Source organism: Lactuca virosa, chromosome 9, assembly GCF_052849685.1.
Source record: "Lactuca virosa cultivar CGN04683 chromosome 9, Lactuca_virosa_CGN04683_v6, whole genome shotgun sequence".
Classification (NCBI taxonomy): domain Eukaryota; kingdom Viridiplantae; phylum Streptophyta; class Magnoliopsida; order Asterales; family Asteraceae; genus Lactuca; species Lactuca virosa.
This window is the reverse complement of record NC_136434.1, coordinates 138,043,611-138,060,760: the sequence shown is the minus strand read 5'-3', so window position 1 is coordinate 138,060,760 and position 17,150 is coordinate 138,043,611. Positions and strand designations below refer to the sequence as shown.

Genomic DNA, 17,150 nt, shown 5'->3' with positions numbered 1-17,150 from the left:
AAGTAAACAGCAAACAAACAAACCATCCGAAGGAAACATCAACCAAGCCAGATAAAGACAAACTCAAAATAGCACTGAGTTGTCCAAATCTCCCAACAAACAGCAATACCCCAACCATCCAAATCTTTTAAAATACAGCGACAAAAGAACAACTCCTAAAAAACAGCTCCAAACAGTGGCCGAAATAGCATTGAAATTAGAAGTTTGCATAGATTAGAAACAAAATTTAGGTAAAAACCAAAAAACAACGCTTCAACTTCTAATTATGCTTTAGGGACTACCTGTAATGTAATAGTAAGAAAACAACATTAAATCTCCATATCTAAATATCTAATACCCGACATAAAATAAAAACCATCTGTACAATAGAATAGAGCATTCACAATCACACCCAAACTGTGACATCCCAATTTTCTCGGCTAGAAAAGACCGATTTTGTTTATGCTTTATAAAAATCGGAGTACTTCTTTTAATAAAAATGTTGCGGAATTTGTTCCCAGTAAAACATGATAAATACGTTATCAAAGCATTTCCGAATAAATGTATTTTTATTCATTTTAAAACATTTGGGATGTCATTGTCAATACAGAAACATAAGCATAAACAGAACTTACATTCATTTACACTAGTGATCCACACCTCTTTAATCTCTCAGTGTAATGTAACTTTGTATCGGCACCTGTGATACAAATAAGCTTGAGTGGGTCAGGTTGGGAAACCTGGTGAGTACATAGGGTTTTCAACCCACAATAATATAATTATTATGTTTAAACATCAAACAATCAACCCAATTACCCATCCCCATTATCTTCTTTACTCTTAAGGATCTACCCTAAGAATTAGTTATTCCTCGTTCATTCATTCATAAGGATTATCCTAAGGAATCGGCACGAAATCCATCGTTGCCATGGTTCACTCAACAAGCACTAAGTCGCATAGTCGCCAGGGTTTAGGCGCTAAGTCGCATAGTCGCCAGGGTTTAGAGTACACCGGGTGAACACATCGTTCACAACACCTACATGTTGTGAGCCTGCTAGTGTTCCACTGGACTGTATAGAATAGTTTGTGGTTGTCATCCATACTCTGCTAGATGACGGGACCATCGCTTGGGTCGTCGCTTGGATCATCGCTTAGGTCATCGCTTCTCACCATAATTTACCACTCATATATTATCGCTCATCATTCATCTCATATTTCATCGCTCATCATTTATCTCATCTCTAATCTACCCATGTTTTACCCAACTAATTTTGTAGATATAAAATACATATACAGTTTAAATCATTTAAAACATGTATAAAATCGTTCATCCAGCATAGATAGCAAGTATACAGATAATATGCACACGTAGCACATAATTTATATAAAATATTTCATATCTATGTGTAAGATGAAAGTAACTATGTACTCACTTGTTAAAGTGACGACTCGAAATTCGAGCAGCGCTTCGTTTCTTAAAAATATGATTTCCTTCTACGAAACTTAGTATTATTACCACTAGATTTTAGTCTAATATTTATTGCGAATAATTATTAGTCTGGATTCGTCATTAACTCAGAGTCTACTTCATGATCTATCAAGTAATGAACAACCAGGTAGGATCATATCGGAGGTAAGGTCCGTTTGGTATACGAAGTATACTGTTTGGAAATCTCACTTTAAACACCTCACTAAATCACAGCCTAGACATCATTCCCGTAAGTAAATCAATTAGTATAACGACTTTGAATAACTGATAAATCTTATTTATAGGTTCACAATAACGATATTATATTTATATATAAGCTATATTTAAATTAGGGTAGGCGTATCTAACTTACAGCGGGTTTTGCTAAAAACCGGGCTTCGCAGGAGCAGCGTTTCCGAGCCGAAAGGCTATTCTTCTCGGAGCCGTCGGGCGCTTCGGGGCTTCCGCCTCGTGCTAGGGAGGTTCCCTAGGCTTTTCGGGGGGTTTTGGGGCTAGAGAGAGGTTCTAGAGAGAGAGGGAAGTGATGGGAGGTGTGAGGAAGAATGGAGGCTTCACCTCTTATTTATAGGGGCCTGGAGGGTCACTCACGTTGTGAGTTTTATGATGCTCACGTCGTGAGCCAGCTTGAGCTCCAAGTCTGAGCCTGGTGCTGACACGTGGCATCGCACACAAGGTGGAAATCAGCCGATTTTCAAAATTTCATAACTTTCACATACGAGCTTCGTTTTCGACGTTCTTTATATCCACGTGTAGGTAAAAATAAGATCTACAACTTTCATTTTGACTCCGTCGGCTAATTCTTGACCGATCTTAAATTTAACAGTACGAGGAGATTATACTATTAAATGTATGCGTAAAATTCATAACTTCTACATACGGACTCCGTTTTCGTCTGTCTTTTTACCGTTGAGTTCCTATTAATGAGATCTTCAACTCTCATTTAGGTCGCATCGGCCAAAAAAACGCTCGATCTAAAATTTGAGTTTCGGGCTGTGCACTGCTAAGCCAAATTTTAGAAAATTCAAAACTTCCTCATACGAAGTCAGATTTGTGCGTTCGTTTTATGCACGCTCTCGGTTTAATGTATACTACAGCTTTTGTTTAGATTACTAAGGCTAAAAAGTCCTCTATCGTTCACTATTTACGTCGTGCAGTGCCGTGCTGGTTTTGTCGCGAAACTTCGACGGACCATAACTTCTTCGTTATAACTCGGATTTCGGCATTCTTTATATGTACGAAACCCTTGTGAAATATTCTACAACTTGGTTAAGATTACTCCTTCTAAATAATCTTCCATAAAAACTCATTTTTGGTGCTCATTGTCTCTAAATTGACTAGTCCGGATATGCGGGCGTTACAGTAAGTGGTGTTGGGCATTGATCTTATTGGCCCATGAGAGTTGTAGCAACATCTCTCACCATTTATCTAACCAGAACATGAGGACCTTCTTCTACAGACGTCCATATTTCTTCACATTTTTCCTTGCCAAGTAAAATCTTTCCATCCTAATTTTCCAGTGATCATACTCTTCAACAACTAGCAATGGGGCACGAGAAGGGCAACCTACGCTAATTGTTATTTGCATTGAAAACATTTGTTGAGTTTGATTAAGAGTAGCCATTGAAGTTAAAGTATTAGAGCAGAAGCAGTATATAGAATAAATTTTATCTTTAACATAAAAATGATTGAGATACCAAGGTAATCTCAAATCAACTATAATGTGTTCTTATGGATTCAAAGGACAACCACTCAATCTTTGATACCAATTGTGAGAACAAGATTCAATGCACGGACAAGGTTTGAAAACTCAAACCTTGAATTAACCTTTAAGATCAATGTATGCTTCTAATAAGTTGGTCCAGTCAATTCTGGTAAACCAGTCGAGACTTGAAGATAATATTCAACAAAGTGTTCAACAAAATATCCAAGTAAAGTAAAATGAGTATGAACAAAGTAAATATAATTTAAGAAAAGTAGAATGTAAGTGAGAGAAATTTGACTTGCAAGAGAGTTAGAAATTGATGTGAAGAGAATATTTTGATTACTTTCTTTTCTTGATACATAATACATGAAACCTCAACTCCTTATATAGTAAAGGAGAGACATAGTACAAACTGAGAAAACATTCTAAGGACTAAATAATACTAAGTGTTTGAAAATTGCGACACTTAAAAGATTTGCTGATTTGGTCCTAAGAACTGTTCCATCAATAAAAGACAAAAAAACATTAAATGCTTGTACAGACTCAATCACATCAAAATACTAATCTCGGAAACTATTTCAATCCGGAACTGGATAAGCTTTGGAACATCTTCACATATCGGACTCAAGTTGACTTCGGATCTGCTTTGGTTCGGATTACTAGAGGTTTACTTTTCATGGATTAACAGAAGCCATCATTTAACATTGTCAGTCAATAGAATAGTTGGGTCCTTCTTTGGATTCAATAGGTTGGGTAATCTACAACTAAAATACAGGTGTCAACATTATTTGATAGATAGAACTTACTATTTTCTATTGAAAATTCATAAATATCCCACCTGAAACCTACTCCAACAATGTTATCATGCACATATATGAACAATAAAAAACGTATACATTAGACATTAATATCCCACACCAATAAGAACAACGTAAAGGTTATATACTATTGTGCAACTAATATCATATACAAATATCAAATTATAAATCCAAAGCCTACCTTTACCCCCACTAAATGATTTAGAAGTTTTAACATCTTTTTGCCAAGTTCTGCATAAAGAAGGAATAAATGAAGCAAAAAAAACATTAAGTCATAAATCTAATAAATATTTTACAAATTTGACATCATTAATCGTTTGTTTGCAGAAATAACAACAGTTAATGGATAAAAAAAGAAAGTGGGTAATATAACTGGTACTTAATGATGATTACATGATGATGATGTAGTTGTGGTTGTTGTTGTTGTGGATAACCACCATATCCATCATAAGCTCCTCTATGTCCATAATACATATTAGGAACTTGTGCTACAGGAGCAACAACATACCATCCATAACTCTTGTGTCCATAGTATTAGTATCATCCACCATTGTATTGACTTATCTAACCCTGACCCTGAAATTTAATAAGTACATCAGATCAGTGTACACCTAGTTGAGTTCCAAAAAAGATGAAAATGATAGATGAGCAACCAACTTGTATTGAGAAGAATACTCAAACAAACCTGTTTAATTGAAGGACTCCGACCTCATGAAAGTCAAACAGTTTGTCCGCCTAACTGAGTTCCTTGCAGCATACGCGATGCTTCTTCAGCACAACTTCTGCACCATGTATATATAACCAACCATTTTAAAATGTAATAATATTAGTGGTAAGCACAATAAATAGCAACATACTTTCATTTTATTAGCATCCTAGTTACATTTATTCCTATCTAAGCATCTTACTTAGAAAATCTACCCAAGTAATATCTTAATATGAAAAACAAACGAACTAATTTCCCATTCATCTCAATCTGTTGGTCCTCATCCAGGTGCCTTTATCCTAACAATTATGGAGTCATCATACATAGCAGAAGTTATAATAGAATAAGTAACCTTTTCTAGACATTTATGCCAAAAATAATTGTCATATGTGATATGGGATATACCTGGTATATCTGTGTGGTATTAACCTTGTCAAGCTTCTCAAAAAATGAAACCTCAATCTTTGTTGGTGACATGAGAAAAATTGTGTAGTATACTTCTCTAGTATCATGTTGCCTTATAGTTTCAACAACTATAACACGATCCTCCACATCACCTGTGGTTTCATCATCACAGTTAGGACTTGAGTGCAAGAAACAACAATATTTACTTATTTATTATCGCATCCTACTTTCATTTTTTTCTATTACAGCAACATACTATCAAATTAATCCTTATCAAGGCATAATTTAAAAATATACCCAGTTATGCATTATGCTTCCATTTGTTTTCCTGATTACAACATTACTTTGAAAAATCTACCTAATTATAAAAGTGAAACTTATGCCACATCTTTGTATGACTTTGTAATAATTAAGTAGATTTTACAAAAGAAGACTCGCCATAACACTTTAACCCCCACCTAGAAGTATGATTCACATGTGGCCCAACTAAAACGAACCATTAAGAGGAACCCAAATACAGGATGTGTGTGATGTTTTAGCCAACCTTTAGTCTGACGATCTGCATGGTGTTAATTGTAATACAAAAAAAGTTGTTATCGATGCTAAAAGGTTTTCAAAGTAAAGAGACTAAACTAACATCACATGTAGGATACCCATATCCAAATTCCTTATGCATGTTTTGAGTAGTTTCATCAAATTCATAATTTTGCAATGCTAGGTCCCTATTCACCTGAATCTAAGCAAATGGGTAATATTGCAATACAACTGAGAATCTCCCAAAAACATAAATGATGATGGGTAAATCTGTAATTTTACCTGGGCAACTATACTTGATCCACTAACAATTAGATAGAGAATATCATCATTATTTTCAACCACAAACTCAATATATGGGAATCTAGTAGAGAGCTTAACTTTATAGTTTTTAGGGTCTCTTTTGGTATCAATATAAACCTGTAATAACAATGATTAGTTTTCATGAAACTTACTAACAATTGAATTTTAACTATATAGGTGTATACCTTGGTCAGATGATACTATTAGATTAGGTGTCTAAGCCAATAACTAAATTAGTATAATCTTGAATCATTAGCAAAGTCCTTTTGGGTTGCCCTCAAGCCTAGTAATTAAAAATGATGACTTTTAGAGAGAGAGAGAGACCGATTTAGTGATTTATTATATGATTAATAAATAGCAATAAATGAATTTATTAATATATTACGAAAATAATATATTAATTAGAAATTGTATTATTTAATTAATAATGAATTAGAACTAATTTTGGAATTAATTGGATTAATTAAAAGTGCAGAGACTGTTTGGTTATTTACTAAAAGTTAAACCAGGAAGACTCTAGAACGCCATGGGATGGGATGGAAGAAAGTTGGCTAGGAATAGCGTATAATTTTCGTTCATGGGGCTTAGGATAAGGAGATAAGACAACTTGATTATTATATTAAATAATCTAGGCCTTATCCAAAAAACCATAACTTTGGCCTCAAGTTTCCTTCAACTATATAAACTCCTCTCTGGCCTCATCATTTCATCCACTCCATTCTTGAGAGTCAAGGCCAAAATTCTCCATCCCCTCTCCTCTTTCTTCAAGTCTCCTAGTTGCTAGGGTTGGGTGTGAACCATCAGAGGCACGAGATTTCTCGTGCTTGCATCCAAAGCTTTGAATAAGGATTTTAGGTTTGTCGAATATAACAAACGAAGAGGTATGTAATCTTCCTGTATGAATTATGATTTCATTAGAGTTTTTTTTTGTAGTTTGATAGTTCGTAGTATGTTGCCTTTGTGTGAAAGACATAGATCATCTTAGGTTGCATGTGCCCTAATCATTTAATAGTTAAATGTTTTTCCGCTTAGAGTATTGTTTTGTAACCTACGTTTTCCCTCAGTGGTATCAGAGCCTATGGTTTTCTTTCATCTAATTACATGTAAGTGAATTCATTAAACAATTTTTTTTTGGTTTTTGCATCTCACGACGTAAGCATCGATGCTCACGACATGTGATCTGAATAATTCAATTTTTTTTCGAGTTTATCTACATAATTTGTTTTGTATGCTTATTATTTGGTAATTATGAGTTTTAATATATGCCAAATCCGAATTTGTTTCTTATTTGATAATTAAATAAAAGCCTACAAATTAGGAGATAAATCTCTGACTTGATTAATTATTTAATTGATTAATATAATTAATTTTTTAAATGTATAAATGATTAATTCTAATAATTAATATCAAATCTCTAGTGTTTTATATTGTTTAAAATACACCTTATATTATATATATATATATATATATATATATATATATATATATATATATATATATATATATATATATATATATAAGGGGTATATGGAAACTGCCTATAAAATGGTAGTTGAATGGGTGTCCACTCTCACCCACCGTTTCCTTATTTGGTGGAGGTCGTTAGCAGAACAAATCTGATAGGACATTACCTTTGTTAAAATTATAATTCTATTATGTAACTAAAATATTTTATAAAATCCCACTCTTAGTTACTTTAGGAAAAAAATATGAAAAGTATGCTAATCCACAAAATAACACATCATACTTTATAGTAGTTAGTGGAGCGCGTGTGGTTAACCCGCACACTAATAGTGAATATAAAGAATTAAAGAGTAATAATGAGCATCTCGAAAAATTATCATTGATTAATGGAGCGTGTATGGTTAACTGACACATTAAAATGAGATGATAAATGACATGAGAGTACCAAGCATAGTTGTATGGTTATTCACATCATGTTTGTGATCCTCGGTATCCCAGTCACAAATAGTAGAGCATAACTTGAGATTAAACATGCCATTGATAGATTCAATGAATCTCAAAATATCTAGGAATTTCATAGTTCGAAATTGGTAGATTGCTTTTACCTGCCTTCATAAACTCGCAATAAGATTATGACATCCCTCTTCTTAGTTGCGAATTGTTATTTTGGATTCTAGCCTTAATTGTTTATCGTGGGTTAAAATATTAAGGATTATTGTCATATAACTAAAACTATTATTTTTCTCTATAGATGTCTACTCCTGGTGATGCTTCTGCTTCATCGTCATCTACTCACCACTCGGGTTTCTCCCTACTCTCTATCGTGTCCACGGTGACATTTGATGGCACCAAATACAATGATTGGATGAGAAATAATGAGATGGCTCTTCAATTCGAGGGCAAACAATATGTCCTTGAAGAAAAACTTGTTGAGATCGATGAAGCCACAACTACTATTGAACAACTAGCCTCCTACAAGAAACACTACGATGATGCAACAAAAGTTGTTTGCATCATGCTCACTACAATGACTCCTGAGTTGCAGAGGTTTTATGAGGACTACTGCCCATATGAGATGAACAATGACCTTGTGTAAAAGTACCACAAGAGATCTCGTCAAGAGAAATATGAAGTGGTCAGGTCTCTCATGGCTTGCAAGATGAAAAGGGAGAGTTCGTGTGCAACCATGTGTAGAGAATGAAAAGATACATAGAACGCCTTGTTAGGCTCAATGTGAATTTTGACGAGGAGTTGGCCATTAACATGGTCTTGAACTCCTTGCCAAGTTGTTATGATCAGTTCATATTGGCTTATCATTTGAACAACATAGAAACCACATTGGCCCAACTCCACAACATGCTACAGACTGATGAGTCAGGAATGGAGGGAAATAATTAAACCCCTTCCACTAATGCTCATGTCCTCATCATTGGTAAAGGCAAAAGGAAGAAGAGGAAGGATGCTCTAAAGGTAACTGTAAGAATAAGGCCCAAGCTGGGTCATCTAGCAATGACCCAAATGTGAGGCTCAACTCAGACATTCGAACTATTAGTGACCCTAAAGAGGCCACTTGTTACTATTGCAATCACAAGGGCCATTGGAAGAGTAGCTGCCCCAAGTACCTGCAAGACATAAAGGATGGTAAAGTAAAGCCATCGTCATCAGGTATATAGATTATTCAAACTAATAACTCATAATCTACTCATTCTTGGGTCCTTGATACATGTTGTGGTTTTCACATTTGTTCTGATTTGTAGGGACTAAAAGAAAGTGAGGAGGTGGAGCATGGGAGGATGAATATAATCATGGTAAATAGGCGATCTTCTCATGTTACCAAGATTGGGACTTATCAACTTGTGCTTAGTAGTGATGTTAGGATTAGTTTAATTGATTGCTGATATTCGTTAGAAATGACACGAAACATTATTTCATTTCATGCATTGTTCAGACAAGGTTTTCGTTACTCTTTTAATGATTTAAATGATTCAATTCTAGTTTATAAAAATGGTGTTTTTATATTTGAAGCTTTACCTTGTAATAGTGTGTATGAAACTGTGACTTGTGTTGATAGTATGGGCAATAATGTATTTCACATTGATTCGTCTAATGGTATAGAAAATGCATGCTTTTGGCATTGTCGTCTTGGGCACATTAACAAGAAGCTCATCGCCCAACTCCAAAAGGATGGAGTGTTGGAATCATTTGACCTAAGGCCAAATGATGAATGCGACTCTTGTCTTCTGGGAAAGATGACAAAATCATCTTTCACTAGATCTTGTGAAATAGGTGAGGGTTTGTTGGACCTCATACATACAGATGTGTGTGGACCCTTCATATCCACCACAAGAGATGCTAATCGGTTTTATGTAACGTTTACAGATGCTTATAGTAGATATGGTTATATTTACTTAATCAAACATAAATCAGTATGCTTTGAAAAGTTCAAAGAGTTTAAACATGAAGTCGAGAATCAATTAAGCAGAAATATAAAAGATGCTCCGATCTGATAGAGGAGGAGAGTATCTTAGTATTGAGTTCCACGACTACCTCAAGGAATGTGGAATAGTTTCACAATTGACTACTCCTAAGACACCACAACTTAATGGTGTGGGTGAGAGGCGCAATCGAACCCTGTTGGACATGGTTCATTCCATGATGAGTCAAGCCACTCTTCCCTTTTCCTTTTAGGGATATTCCTTAGAGACAACTACCCATATCCTCAATCTTGTCCCTAGTAAAAAGGTTGCCAAAACACCTCACGATATGTGGATAGAGAAATTTCCCTCGTTAGCACGTATCAAAGTTTGAGGTTGTGCAACTTTCGTTAGACGAGAGACTCATGACAAACTAGAAGCCAGAAGTAAGAGGTGTATTTTCATTGGCTACCCACAAAAGTCTTTTAGATATTTGTTCTACAAACGTAGTGTAAACATGGTCTTTGTAGCACGAAGAGGAGTCTTTCGTGAGAGAGAGCTCATATGCAAAGAGGACAATGGGAGCACAATTGACCTTGAAGAGATTCAATAGTCAACCAATAAAGGAACCTTAGAAGACACTACCACTCAACCAGAGGAAGAAATTCCAGTTGATCCAGTTGCAACTTAGTTGCCTCTTCCTTGTTCTATTAGAGTTAGCATGCCACCTCAGTTTTATGGTTTCCATATAACTCCAGAAGGCGATTCGTTTATAAGTGATCGTAAACTGGTGAATTTGGAAGAACCAGCTAACTACAAGGAAGCAATGGCAGGCCATGAGGCTGCTAAATGGAAATAGGCAATGGGCAATGAGATCAAGTCCATGCATAACAACCAAGTTTGGAATTTGGTTGATCAAGAACCTGGTCGAAAGACAGTTGGTTGCAAGTGGATCTTCAAGAAGAAGACCGACATGGATGGGACGTGCACACATTCAAGGCACGACACGAATGGTTATAAAGGTCTTTACTCAGACCCCATGGATTGACTATAATGAGACCTTCTCAGTAGTGGCTAAGATAAAATCTACTAGGATAATGCTCGCCATAGCTGGCTTTCATGATTATGAAATATGGCAAATGGATGTCAAAACCACATTCCTTAATGGGAAGTTGGCTGAAGATGTTTACATGAGTCGTCCAGAGGGTTTTGTTGATGCAAAGTTTCCTAATAGAGTGTGTAAGCTTGATAAATCCATTTATGGATTAAAACAAGCATCTCGCGGCTGGAATCTTTGCTTCCATGAGAAAGTCAAAGAATTTGGTTTCTCTAGGAGCGAGGATGATTCATGTGTGTATGTCAAAGCTAGTGGGAGTATAGTAACTTTTCTAGTATTATATGTTGATGACATACTACTTATAGGAAACGACGTTCCAACCTTGCAAGAAGTGAAATCTTAGCTTGGAAAGTGTTTCGCTATGAAGGATCTAGGAGAGGATGCCTATATTCTCGGGATAAGGGTTGAGAGATAGAAAGAGAAGACTAACTGGACGTAGTCAAAGTACATACTTGGACAAGGTACTAAAACAGTTTAGTATGGAAAATTCCAAGAAAGGATAGTTACATATTCAAAGCAATGCCCTAATTAGTAAGACTCAAAGCCCAAGTATGGATGAAGAGATAGCTGATATGAGTCGAGTCCATTATGCTTCGGCTATAGGTTCAAGTATGTATGCTATGACATGTACTCGCCCTGATGTGTCCTTTGCTCTGAGCACGGTAAGTCGTTATCATGGAAATCTTGGCAGAGCTCATTGGATAGCAGTGACGAACAATCTCAAGTATTTGTGAATGACAAAGGATATGATTCTAGTATTTAGAGGCAGTGATACGTTGAGAGCGATTGGGTATAGTGATGCCAATTTTCAAACAGACAGAGACAACTTTCGTTCTCAATCTAGCTGGGTGTTCACATCAAATGGAGGAACATTTACTTGGAAAAGTTCCAAGAAAGACACGGTGGGTGATTCTACGTGCGAATAAGATTACATAGCAGTGAGTGGAGCATCAAAGGAAGCAGCTTGGTTGAGAAACTTCATTGGAGATCTTGGAGTAGTTCCAACCATTCAGGAATCGATGAAACTTTTCTGCGATAATGAAGGTGCGATTGCTTTGACTAAAGAACCGAGAGACCATGGCAAGTCAAGACATATCAACATAAAGTACCATTATATCATACATTGAGTAGAAGAAGGCCACCTCATTGTGAAGAGGGTATCATTAGAAGAAAATCTTGCACATCCTTTGACGAAGGCTCTGAGTAGGGTCAAGCATAATCAGCATGCTAGGAACATTGGTTTGAGAGATGATATTAGTTTTAGTAGTTAGATGATTAGTTTGAAACTTGTAAAAAAATAAATGTAATTAACTTTCGATGATTAAATAATAGAGATTATTTATGAGTTTTTTTACTGCCTTTGTCAATTATCTATTATTGTGTTTCGTTTTGCATGTTTTACTTCCCGAATAATTTAGGTATTCAAATTCCACAGTCACTCATACTTTGGAAAGTAAGTAGTGAATTAAGACAGTCATGAATTGGATTGTAGATTGTCTAGAGAGGTTAGACATAACAATTATATTGCTACAACATTCATGAGTACTTAGAAATGGAGAATTAAGTATTGGATAAACCCACGCTCAGAGAATTACTTCATGGATTATATCACGAGTAATTTTGAGACAATAATATCTTATATTCTTGAAACAAAGATATATGAGTTGTAATTTACAAGTCGTTTGTGCATTGATATTAGGAAAACGTGTCAGCAACATGATGTTATAAAACATAGTATCATGTATGATTTGACAAGTAAAGGATACAAGCATATAAGTCAAAGTCTATTTGTTCCTTTTTATCTAACAGAAAAATCAATATCTTTGGACATCTCGATGATTTGGTGTTGACTTATAGTGTTGGGCCCAACCAAGACTCAATTGATGTGTTCAATTTGAAGTTTTATGTCGTCATCACAAATCATAAATCGGGAAACAAAACTTGGACAATTAGATTGGTTCTAATCCATATATCATATCTCTATGATGTCATGTAGAATAGAGTAATATTAGATCAGTTATCTTAGGACCAATGTATGTATAGTTCAGAGTTCGGTAGTTGCTATGGAAGCACTATTTGTTGTTTAATTTAAAAGTTATACCAGTAATTTAGTTTTTGACTTATCCAAGTGGGAGACTGTTGGATTAGGTGTCTAAGCCAATAACTAAGTTAGTATAATCTTGAATTATTAGCAAAGTCCTTTTGGGTTGCCATCAAACCTATTAATTGAAAAGGATAAATTTTAGAGAGAGAAAGAGAGACCGATTTATTGATTTATTATATGATTAATAAATAACAATAAATGAATTTATTAATATGCTACGAAAATAATATATTAATTAGAAATTGTATTATTTAATTAATAATTAATCAAAAATTAATTAGAATTAATTTTGGGATTAATTAAAAGTGACAAGACTGTTTGGCTATTTACTGAAAGTTAAAGAAGGAAGACTCTAGAACCCCATGGGATGGGGTGGACGAAAGTTGGCTAGGAATAGCCTATAATTTCCGTTCATGGGGCTTAGGATTAGGAAATAAGGCAGCTTGATTATTATATTAATTAATCTAGGCCTTATCCAAAAAAACATAGCTTTGGCCTCAAGTTTCCTTCAACTATATAAACTCCTCCCTGGCCTCATTAGTTCGTCCACTCCATTCTTGGGAGCCAAGGCCAAAATTCTCCATCCCCTCTCCTCTCTCTTCAAGTCTCGTAGTTGCTAGGGTTGGGTGTGAACCAGCAGAGGCACGAGATTTCTGGTGCTTGCTTCCAAAGTTTTGAAGAAGGATTTTAGGTTTGTTTACTATAACAAACAAAGAGGTATGTAATCTTCCTTTATGAATTCTGATTTTATTAGAGTTTTTTTGTAGTTTGATAGTTCATAGTATGTTGCCTTTGTGTGAAAGGTATAGATCATCTTAGGTTGCATGTGCCCTAATCATGTAATTGTTAAATGTTTTTCTGCTTAGAGTATTATTTTGTAACCTATGTTTTCCATCAGATACCCCATGTCCAATACAATATTGACAAGGCCCATGGCAAACTCATGTGATATCTCATTGAGATTGTGATTTCTATTAGTAAAGAGTTAATGAAATCAATTAGAATAGACATTAACTTAAAGATCTTATTTACGGGAGGAAGTTAGATGCTGAATTTTTCAATATTTTATAGAAAGAAGGTCAAGGCGTATTACATGAGATCTCTTTGGGATGTATGGCATCAATAACACAACCAATTGTTCCATTAGTCTTAATACTTTCAAACAAATTATCTATTTCATATTCTTTCAATATCTTTGAATCTACATAAAACACAACATAAGCAAAGCCTTAGATTTGACAAAATTACCTAACTCATGGAATAAACAAAAGCTTTAGTTTGTTGTGCAATCATTAAGTAGCATAGTAGATGTATATAAGTATCAATATTGAAATCTAAAATGCAGACGACACTGAAAATTGATATTCAAAACTGAAAGCACTAAAAACCAGGTGGAGTACAAACCAAATCAATACCCCACATAAGGAATTCGATGATGTACAATAGTGGAAACCGTAAGTAGGAGGATCCGACAAACAAAACACACACAAAACACAGACATAGTGGTCTCTTTCTTAAACATTGTAGGCTTCTACAAAACATTTGTATACAACTTCCATGTTAGCATAAGTGTTGTTTTCAGTTGCCTAATGAAGATTATCAAACACAAAAGCAAAAAACTTTAATAATTAATGAATTCATAACGATATTTTGCAATTATTCAAATTCTCGATTTGGGTTTTAGGGTATTTTACCTGGCTGGATGACCGGCCGTATCTGGTAATCTGAATATCAGGTTTTCACCGATCAGCAAAATTGAGATAAGATTACATCTAATCAAGCATTTAGATCGATTTAATAGGTAATGGGAGACGTCTGCCTAGGACGGCGGTGATTTTCCCTCTCGCAGTCGGTGGTTAATTGGAAGATGGCAGAGAAGCATATGGAACGTTTCGACATCTCAAGCCTTGTGAATAGAGAAAGCAACGGTGGGTGGTGGACCTGACCCATTGAATTATTACTATATCCACTCATTTGTGTTTGGTAACCGGTGACACTTGAAAAACAACAGCGGGATGTGGAGCAGATGGATAGAGATATAGGCGGTTACAAAAGGAGAAACAAAGAGGTATTTTTTAGTTCTATGTCTGAACAGATCATCGCTTCAGATGTTTTGTGGAAGATTGAGGCGGTAGGAAGCAAGATATAGGCGATGGGAATCGAGGAAGCGATGTAGATGAGTAAGCTAGAAAGATACGACTAAAGAACATGTGGAGCAACGACCGACAAAAGAAAAAAACGACCGACATAACAAAACCCCCAAATTGAAGGTCAAAATTCAAAACAATAAAAAGTTGTGATATTATGGACAGTCAATTAACATAATCCGGGTGATATTAAAAGGACGTTCTCCAGATTTAATATATATGATATTATAGGGAGCAAATTGTCATTCGAAAAAATAAGTGGGACAAGTCTGACAGATATGAAAGTGTACTGTGTGTAAGTTTTTCCACTTTTAGTATATATATATATATATATATATATATATATATATATATATATATATATATATTAATTAGAGAATCAAGAAACAATATTAAAATGACAAACAAAAACATAAACTCTAATAATAGGAACAATATGTAAAAACAAATGAAGATTAACATAAAAAAATAAATAAAATGAAAAACATAATAATAATCTTTTGACTAAAATGCATATCAACCAACCAAATTATTGCTCTTGTTATATCTCCTAAAATAGAATTTTATGTATTCTTACTTCTTTTTTCCACAATTTTATTGTTAAAATCATAACAATCTAATCCATATCCATGAACTATATATATACTCTAAATCAAGCAAATTAAGACGCCATAAGTTATAAAAACTCTTGAGTTATAATAGTTAATTAATTGAAAGCTAAAGAGTTTTAGTATTAAATTAATATTTAATTCTCCTTAATAAATCAAAATCTTTTTGCCACATGTCATCTTCTCCTTCATTTTGACACATGACATTTTCTAAAATTTTTGAATTTTCTATTTTCCACTTGTCATTTTATTATATTTTTCATCTTATTAAATTAAAATTTCACATTTAATATGTAAAGTATTTATTAGAAAGGATTTATATATGTAATGTATTCAATGTATTAAAGCGTCATTAATTTTAATAATTCAAAACAATTTCATTTTTCTTATAAATTCAAACTTCTCAAATTGTTAAAATTTCATATATTTTTTTTAAATAAACTCATGTAATACATAAGTCTCACAACTAGTACAATTATAAAAAGCCTTTTAATTATAGTCATTAGATGATAAGTTGAAAATTTGTAAGTTTCAAATGAATACAATATAATTATTTTGGCCTCTTTTATAGTAGATAAATATATAGATATAAAAGCATTTTTTATAAAATAAAAGCATATTTCAAATCACACAATATACTTTAGTCATTTGACATAATATATCAACTTGCATTGACATTTATTTATAATCATTTTATTTGATCGAATGGTATGTTTTATCATAGATTAATTGTCAAATCAATACTGATGAATTGATCTTACTAATATTTAAATAAAAACTGGAGCTAAAATCGAGAAATACTCGGAGTGTATTATTTACCTAAGAAATATATTATAGAAAACAAATATCGACTTCATCTTACTAATACTTGACAAAAAGTTGGAGCTAAAACTGAGAAATAATTATTTACTTAAGAAATATATTGCATACTTGATGAAAAATCGGAGCTAAAATTGAGAAATAATCACTTGCATAAGAAATGCATTGCATAAAACAAAACATTTTATATAATATATAGTTATATCTTTTGTAGACAACTTTTGTTTAAATCTTTTAGTCTACCACACAGACATCCACAATTCTTTAAATACTACCAACATAATCTACCTATGTCAACGATATATATACATAAATATGAGTCAATTGTGTCATAAATACCATTAAGTATCATAAGTTACAAAACTTTTGAGTGGTTGTTAAAAATTAGGTGAAAGTGAAGAGGTATGGAGGTTTTAAATGCATATGGTGCAAGAAAAAATCAATTGTATCATAAGTACCATTAAGTATCATTAGTTATAAAAACTTTTGAGTGGTTGTTAATAATTAGGTGAAAGTGAAGAGGCATGGAAGTTTCAAATGC

General features: G+C 33.9%; 1 long non-coding RNA gene and 1 pseudogene across 1 annotated transcript; both read right to left on the bottom strand.

Annotated features, from left to right (window-relative positions):
* Positions 1–4,323: 4,323 nt before the first annotated feature.
* LOC145135633 (uncharacterized) lies at positions 4,324–15,168 on the bottom strand. Its single transcript, XR_013719937.1, has 4 exons — positions 14,730–15,168; positions 5,100–5,251; positions 4,674–4,770; positions 4,324–4,564 (listed from the first exon to the last, which is right to left on the bottom strand). It is a non-coding gene; the product is annotated as an uncharacterized LOC145135633 (long non-coding RNA).
* Positions 5,477–14,557, bottom strand: LOC145135805 (ribonuclease H2 subunit A-like; annotated as a pseudogene).
* Positions 15,169–17,150: the final 1,982 nt, after the last annotated feature.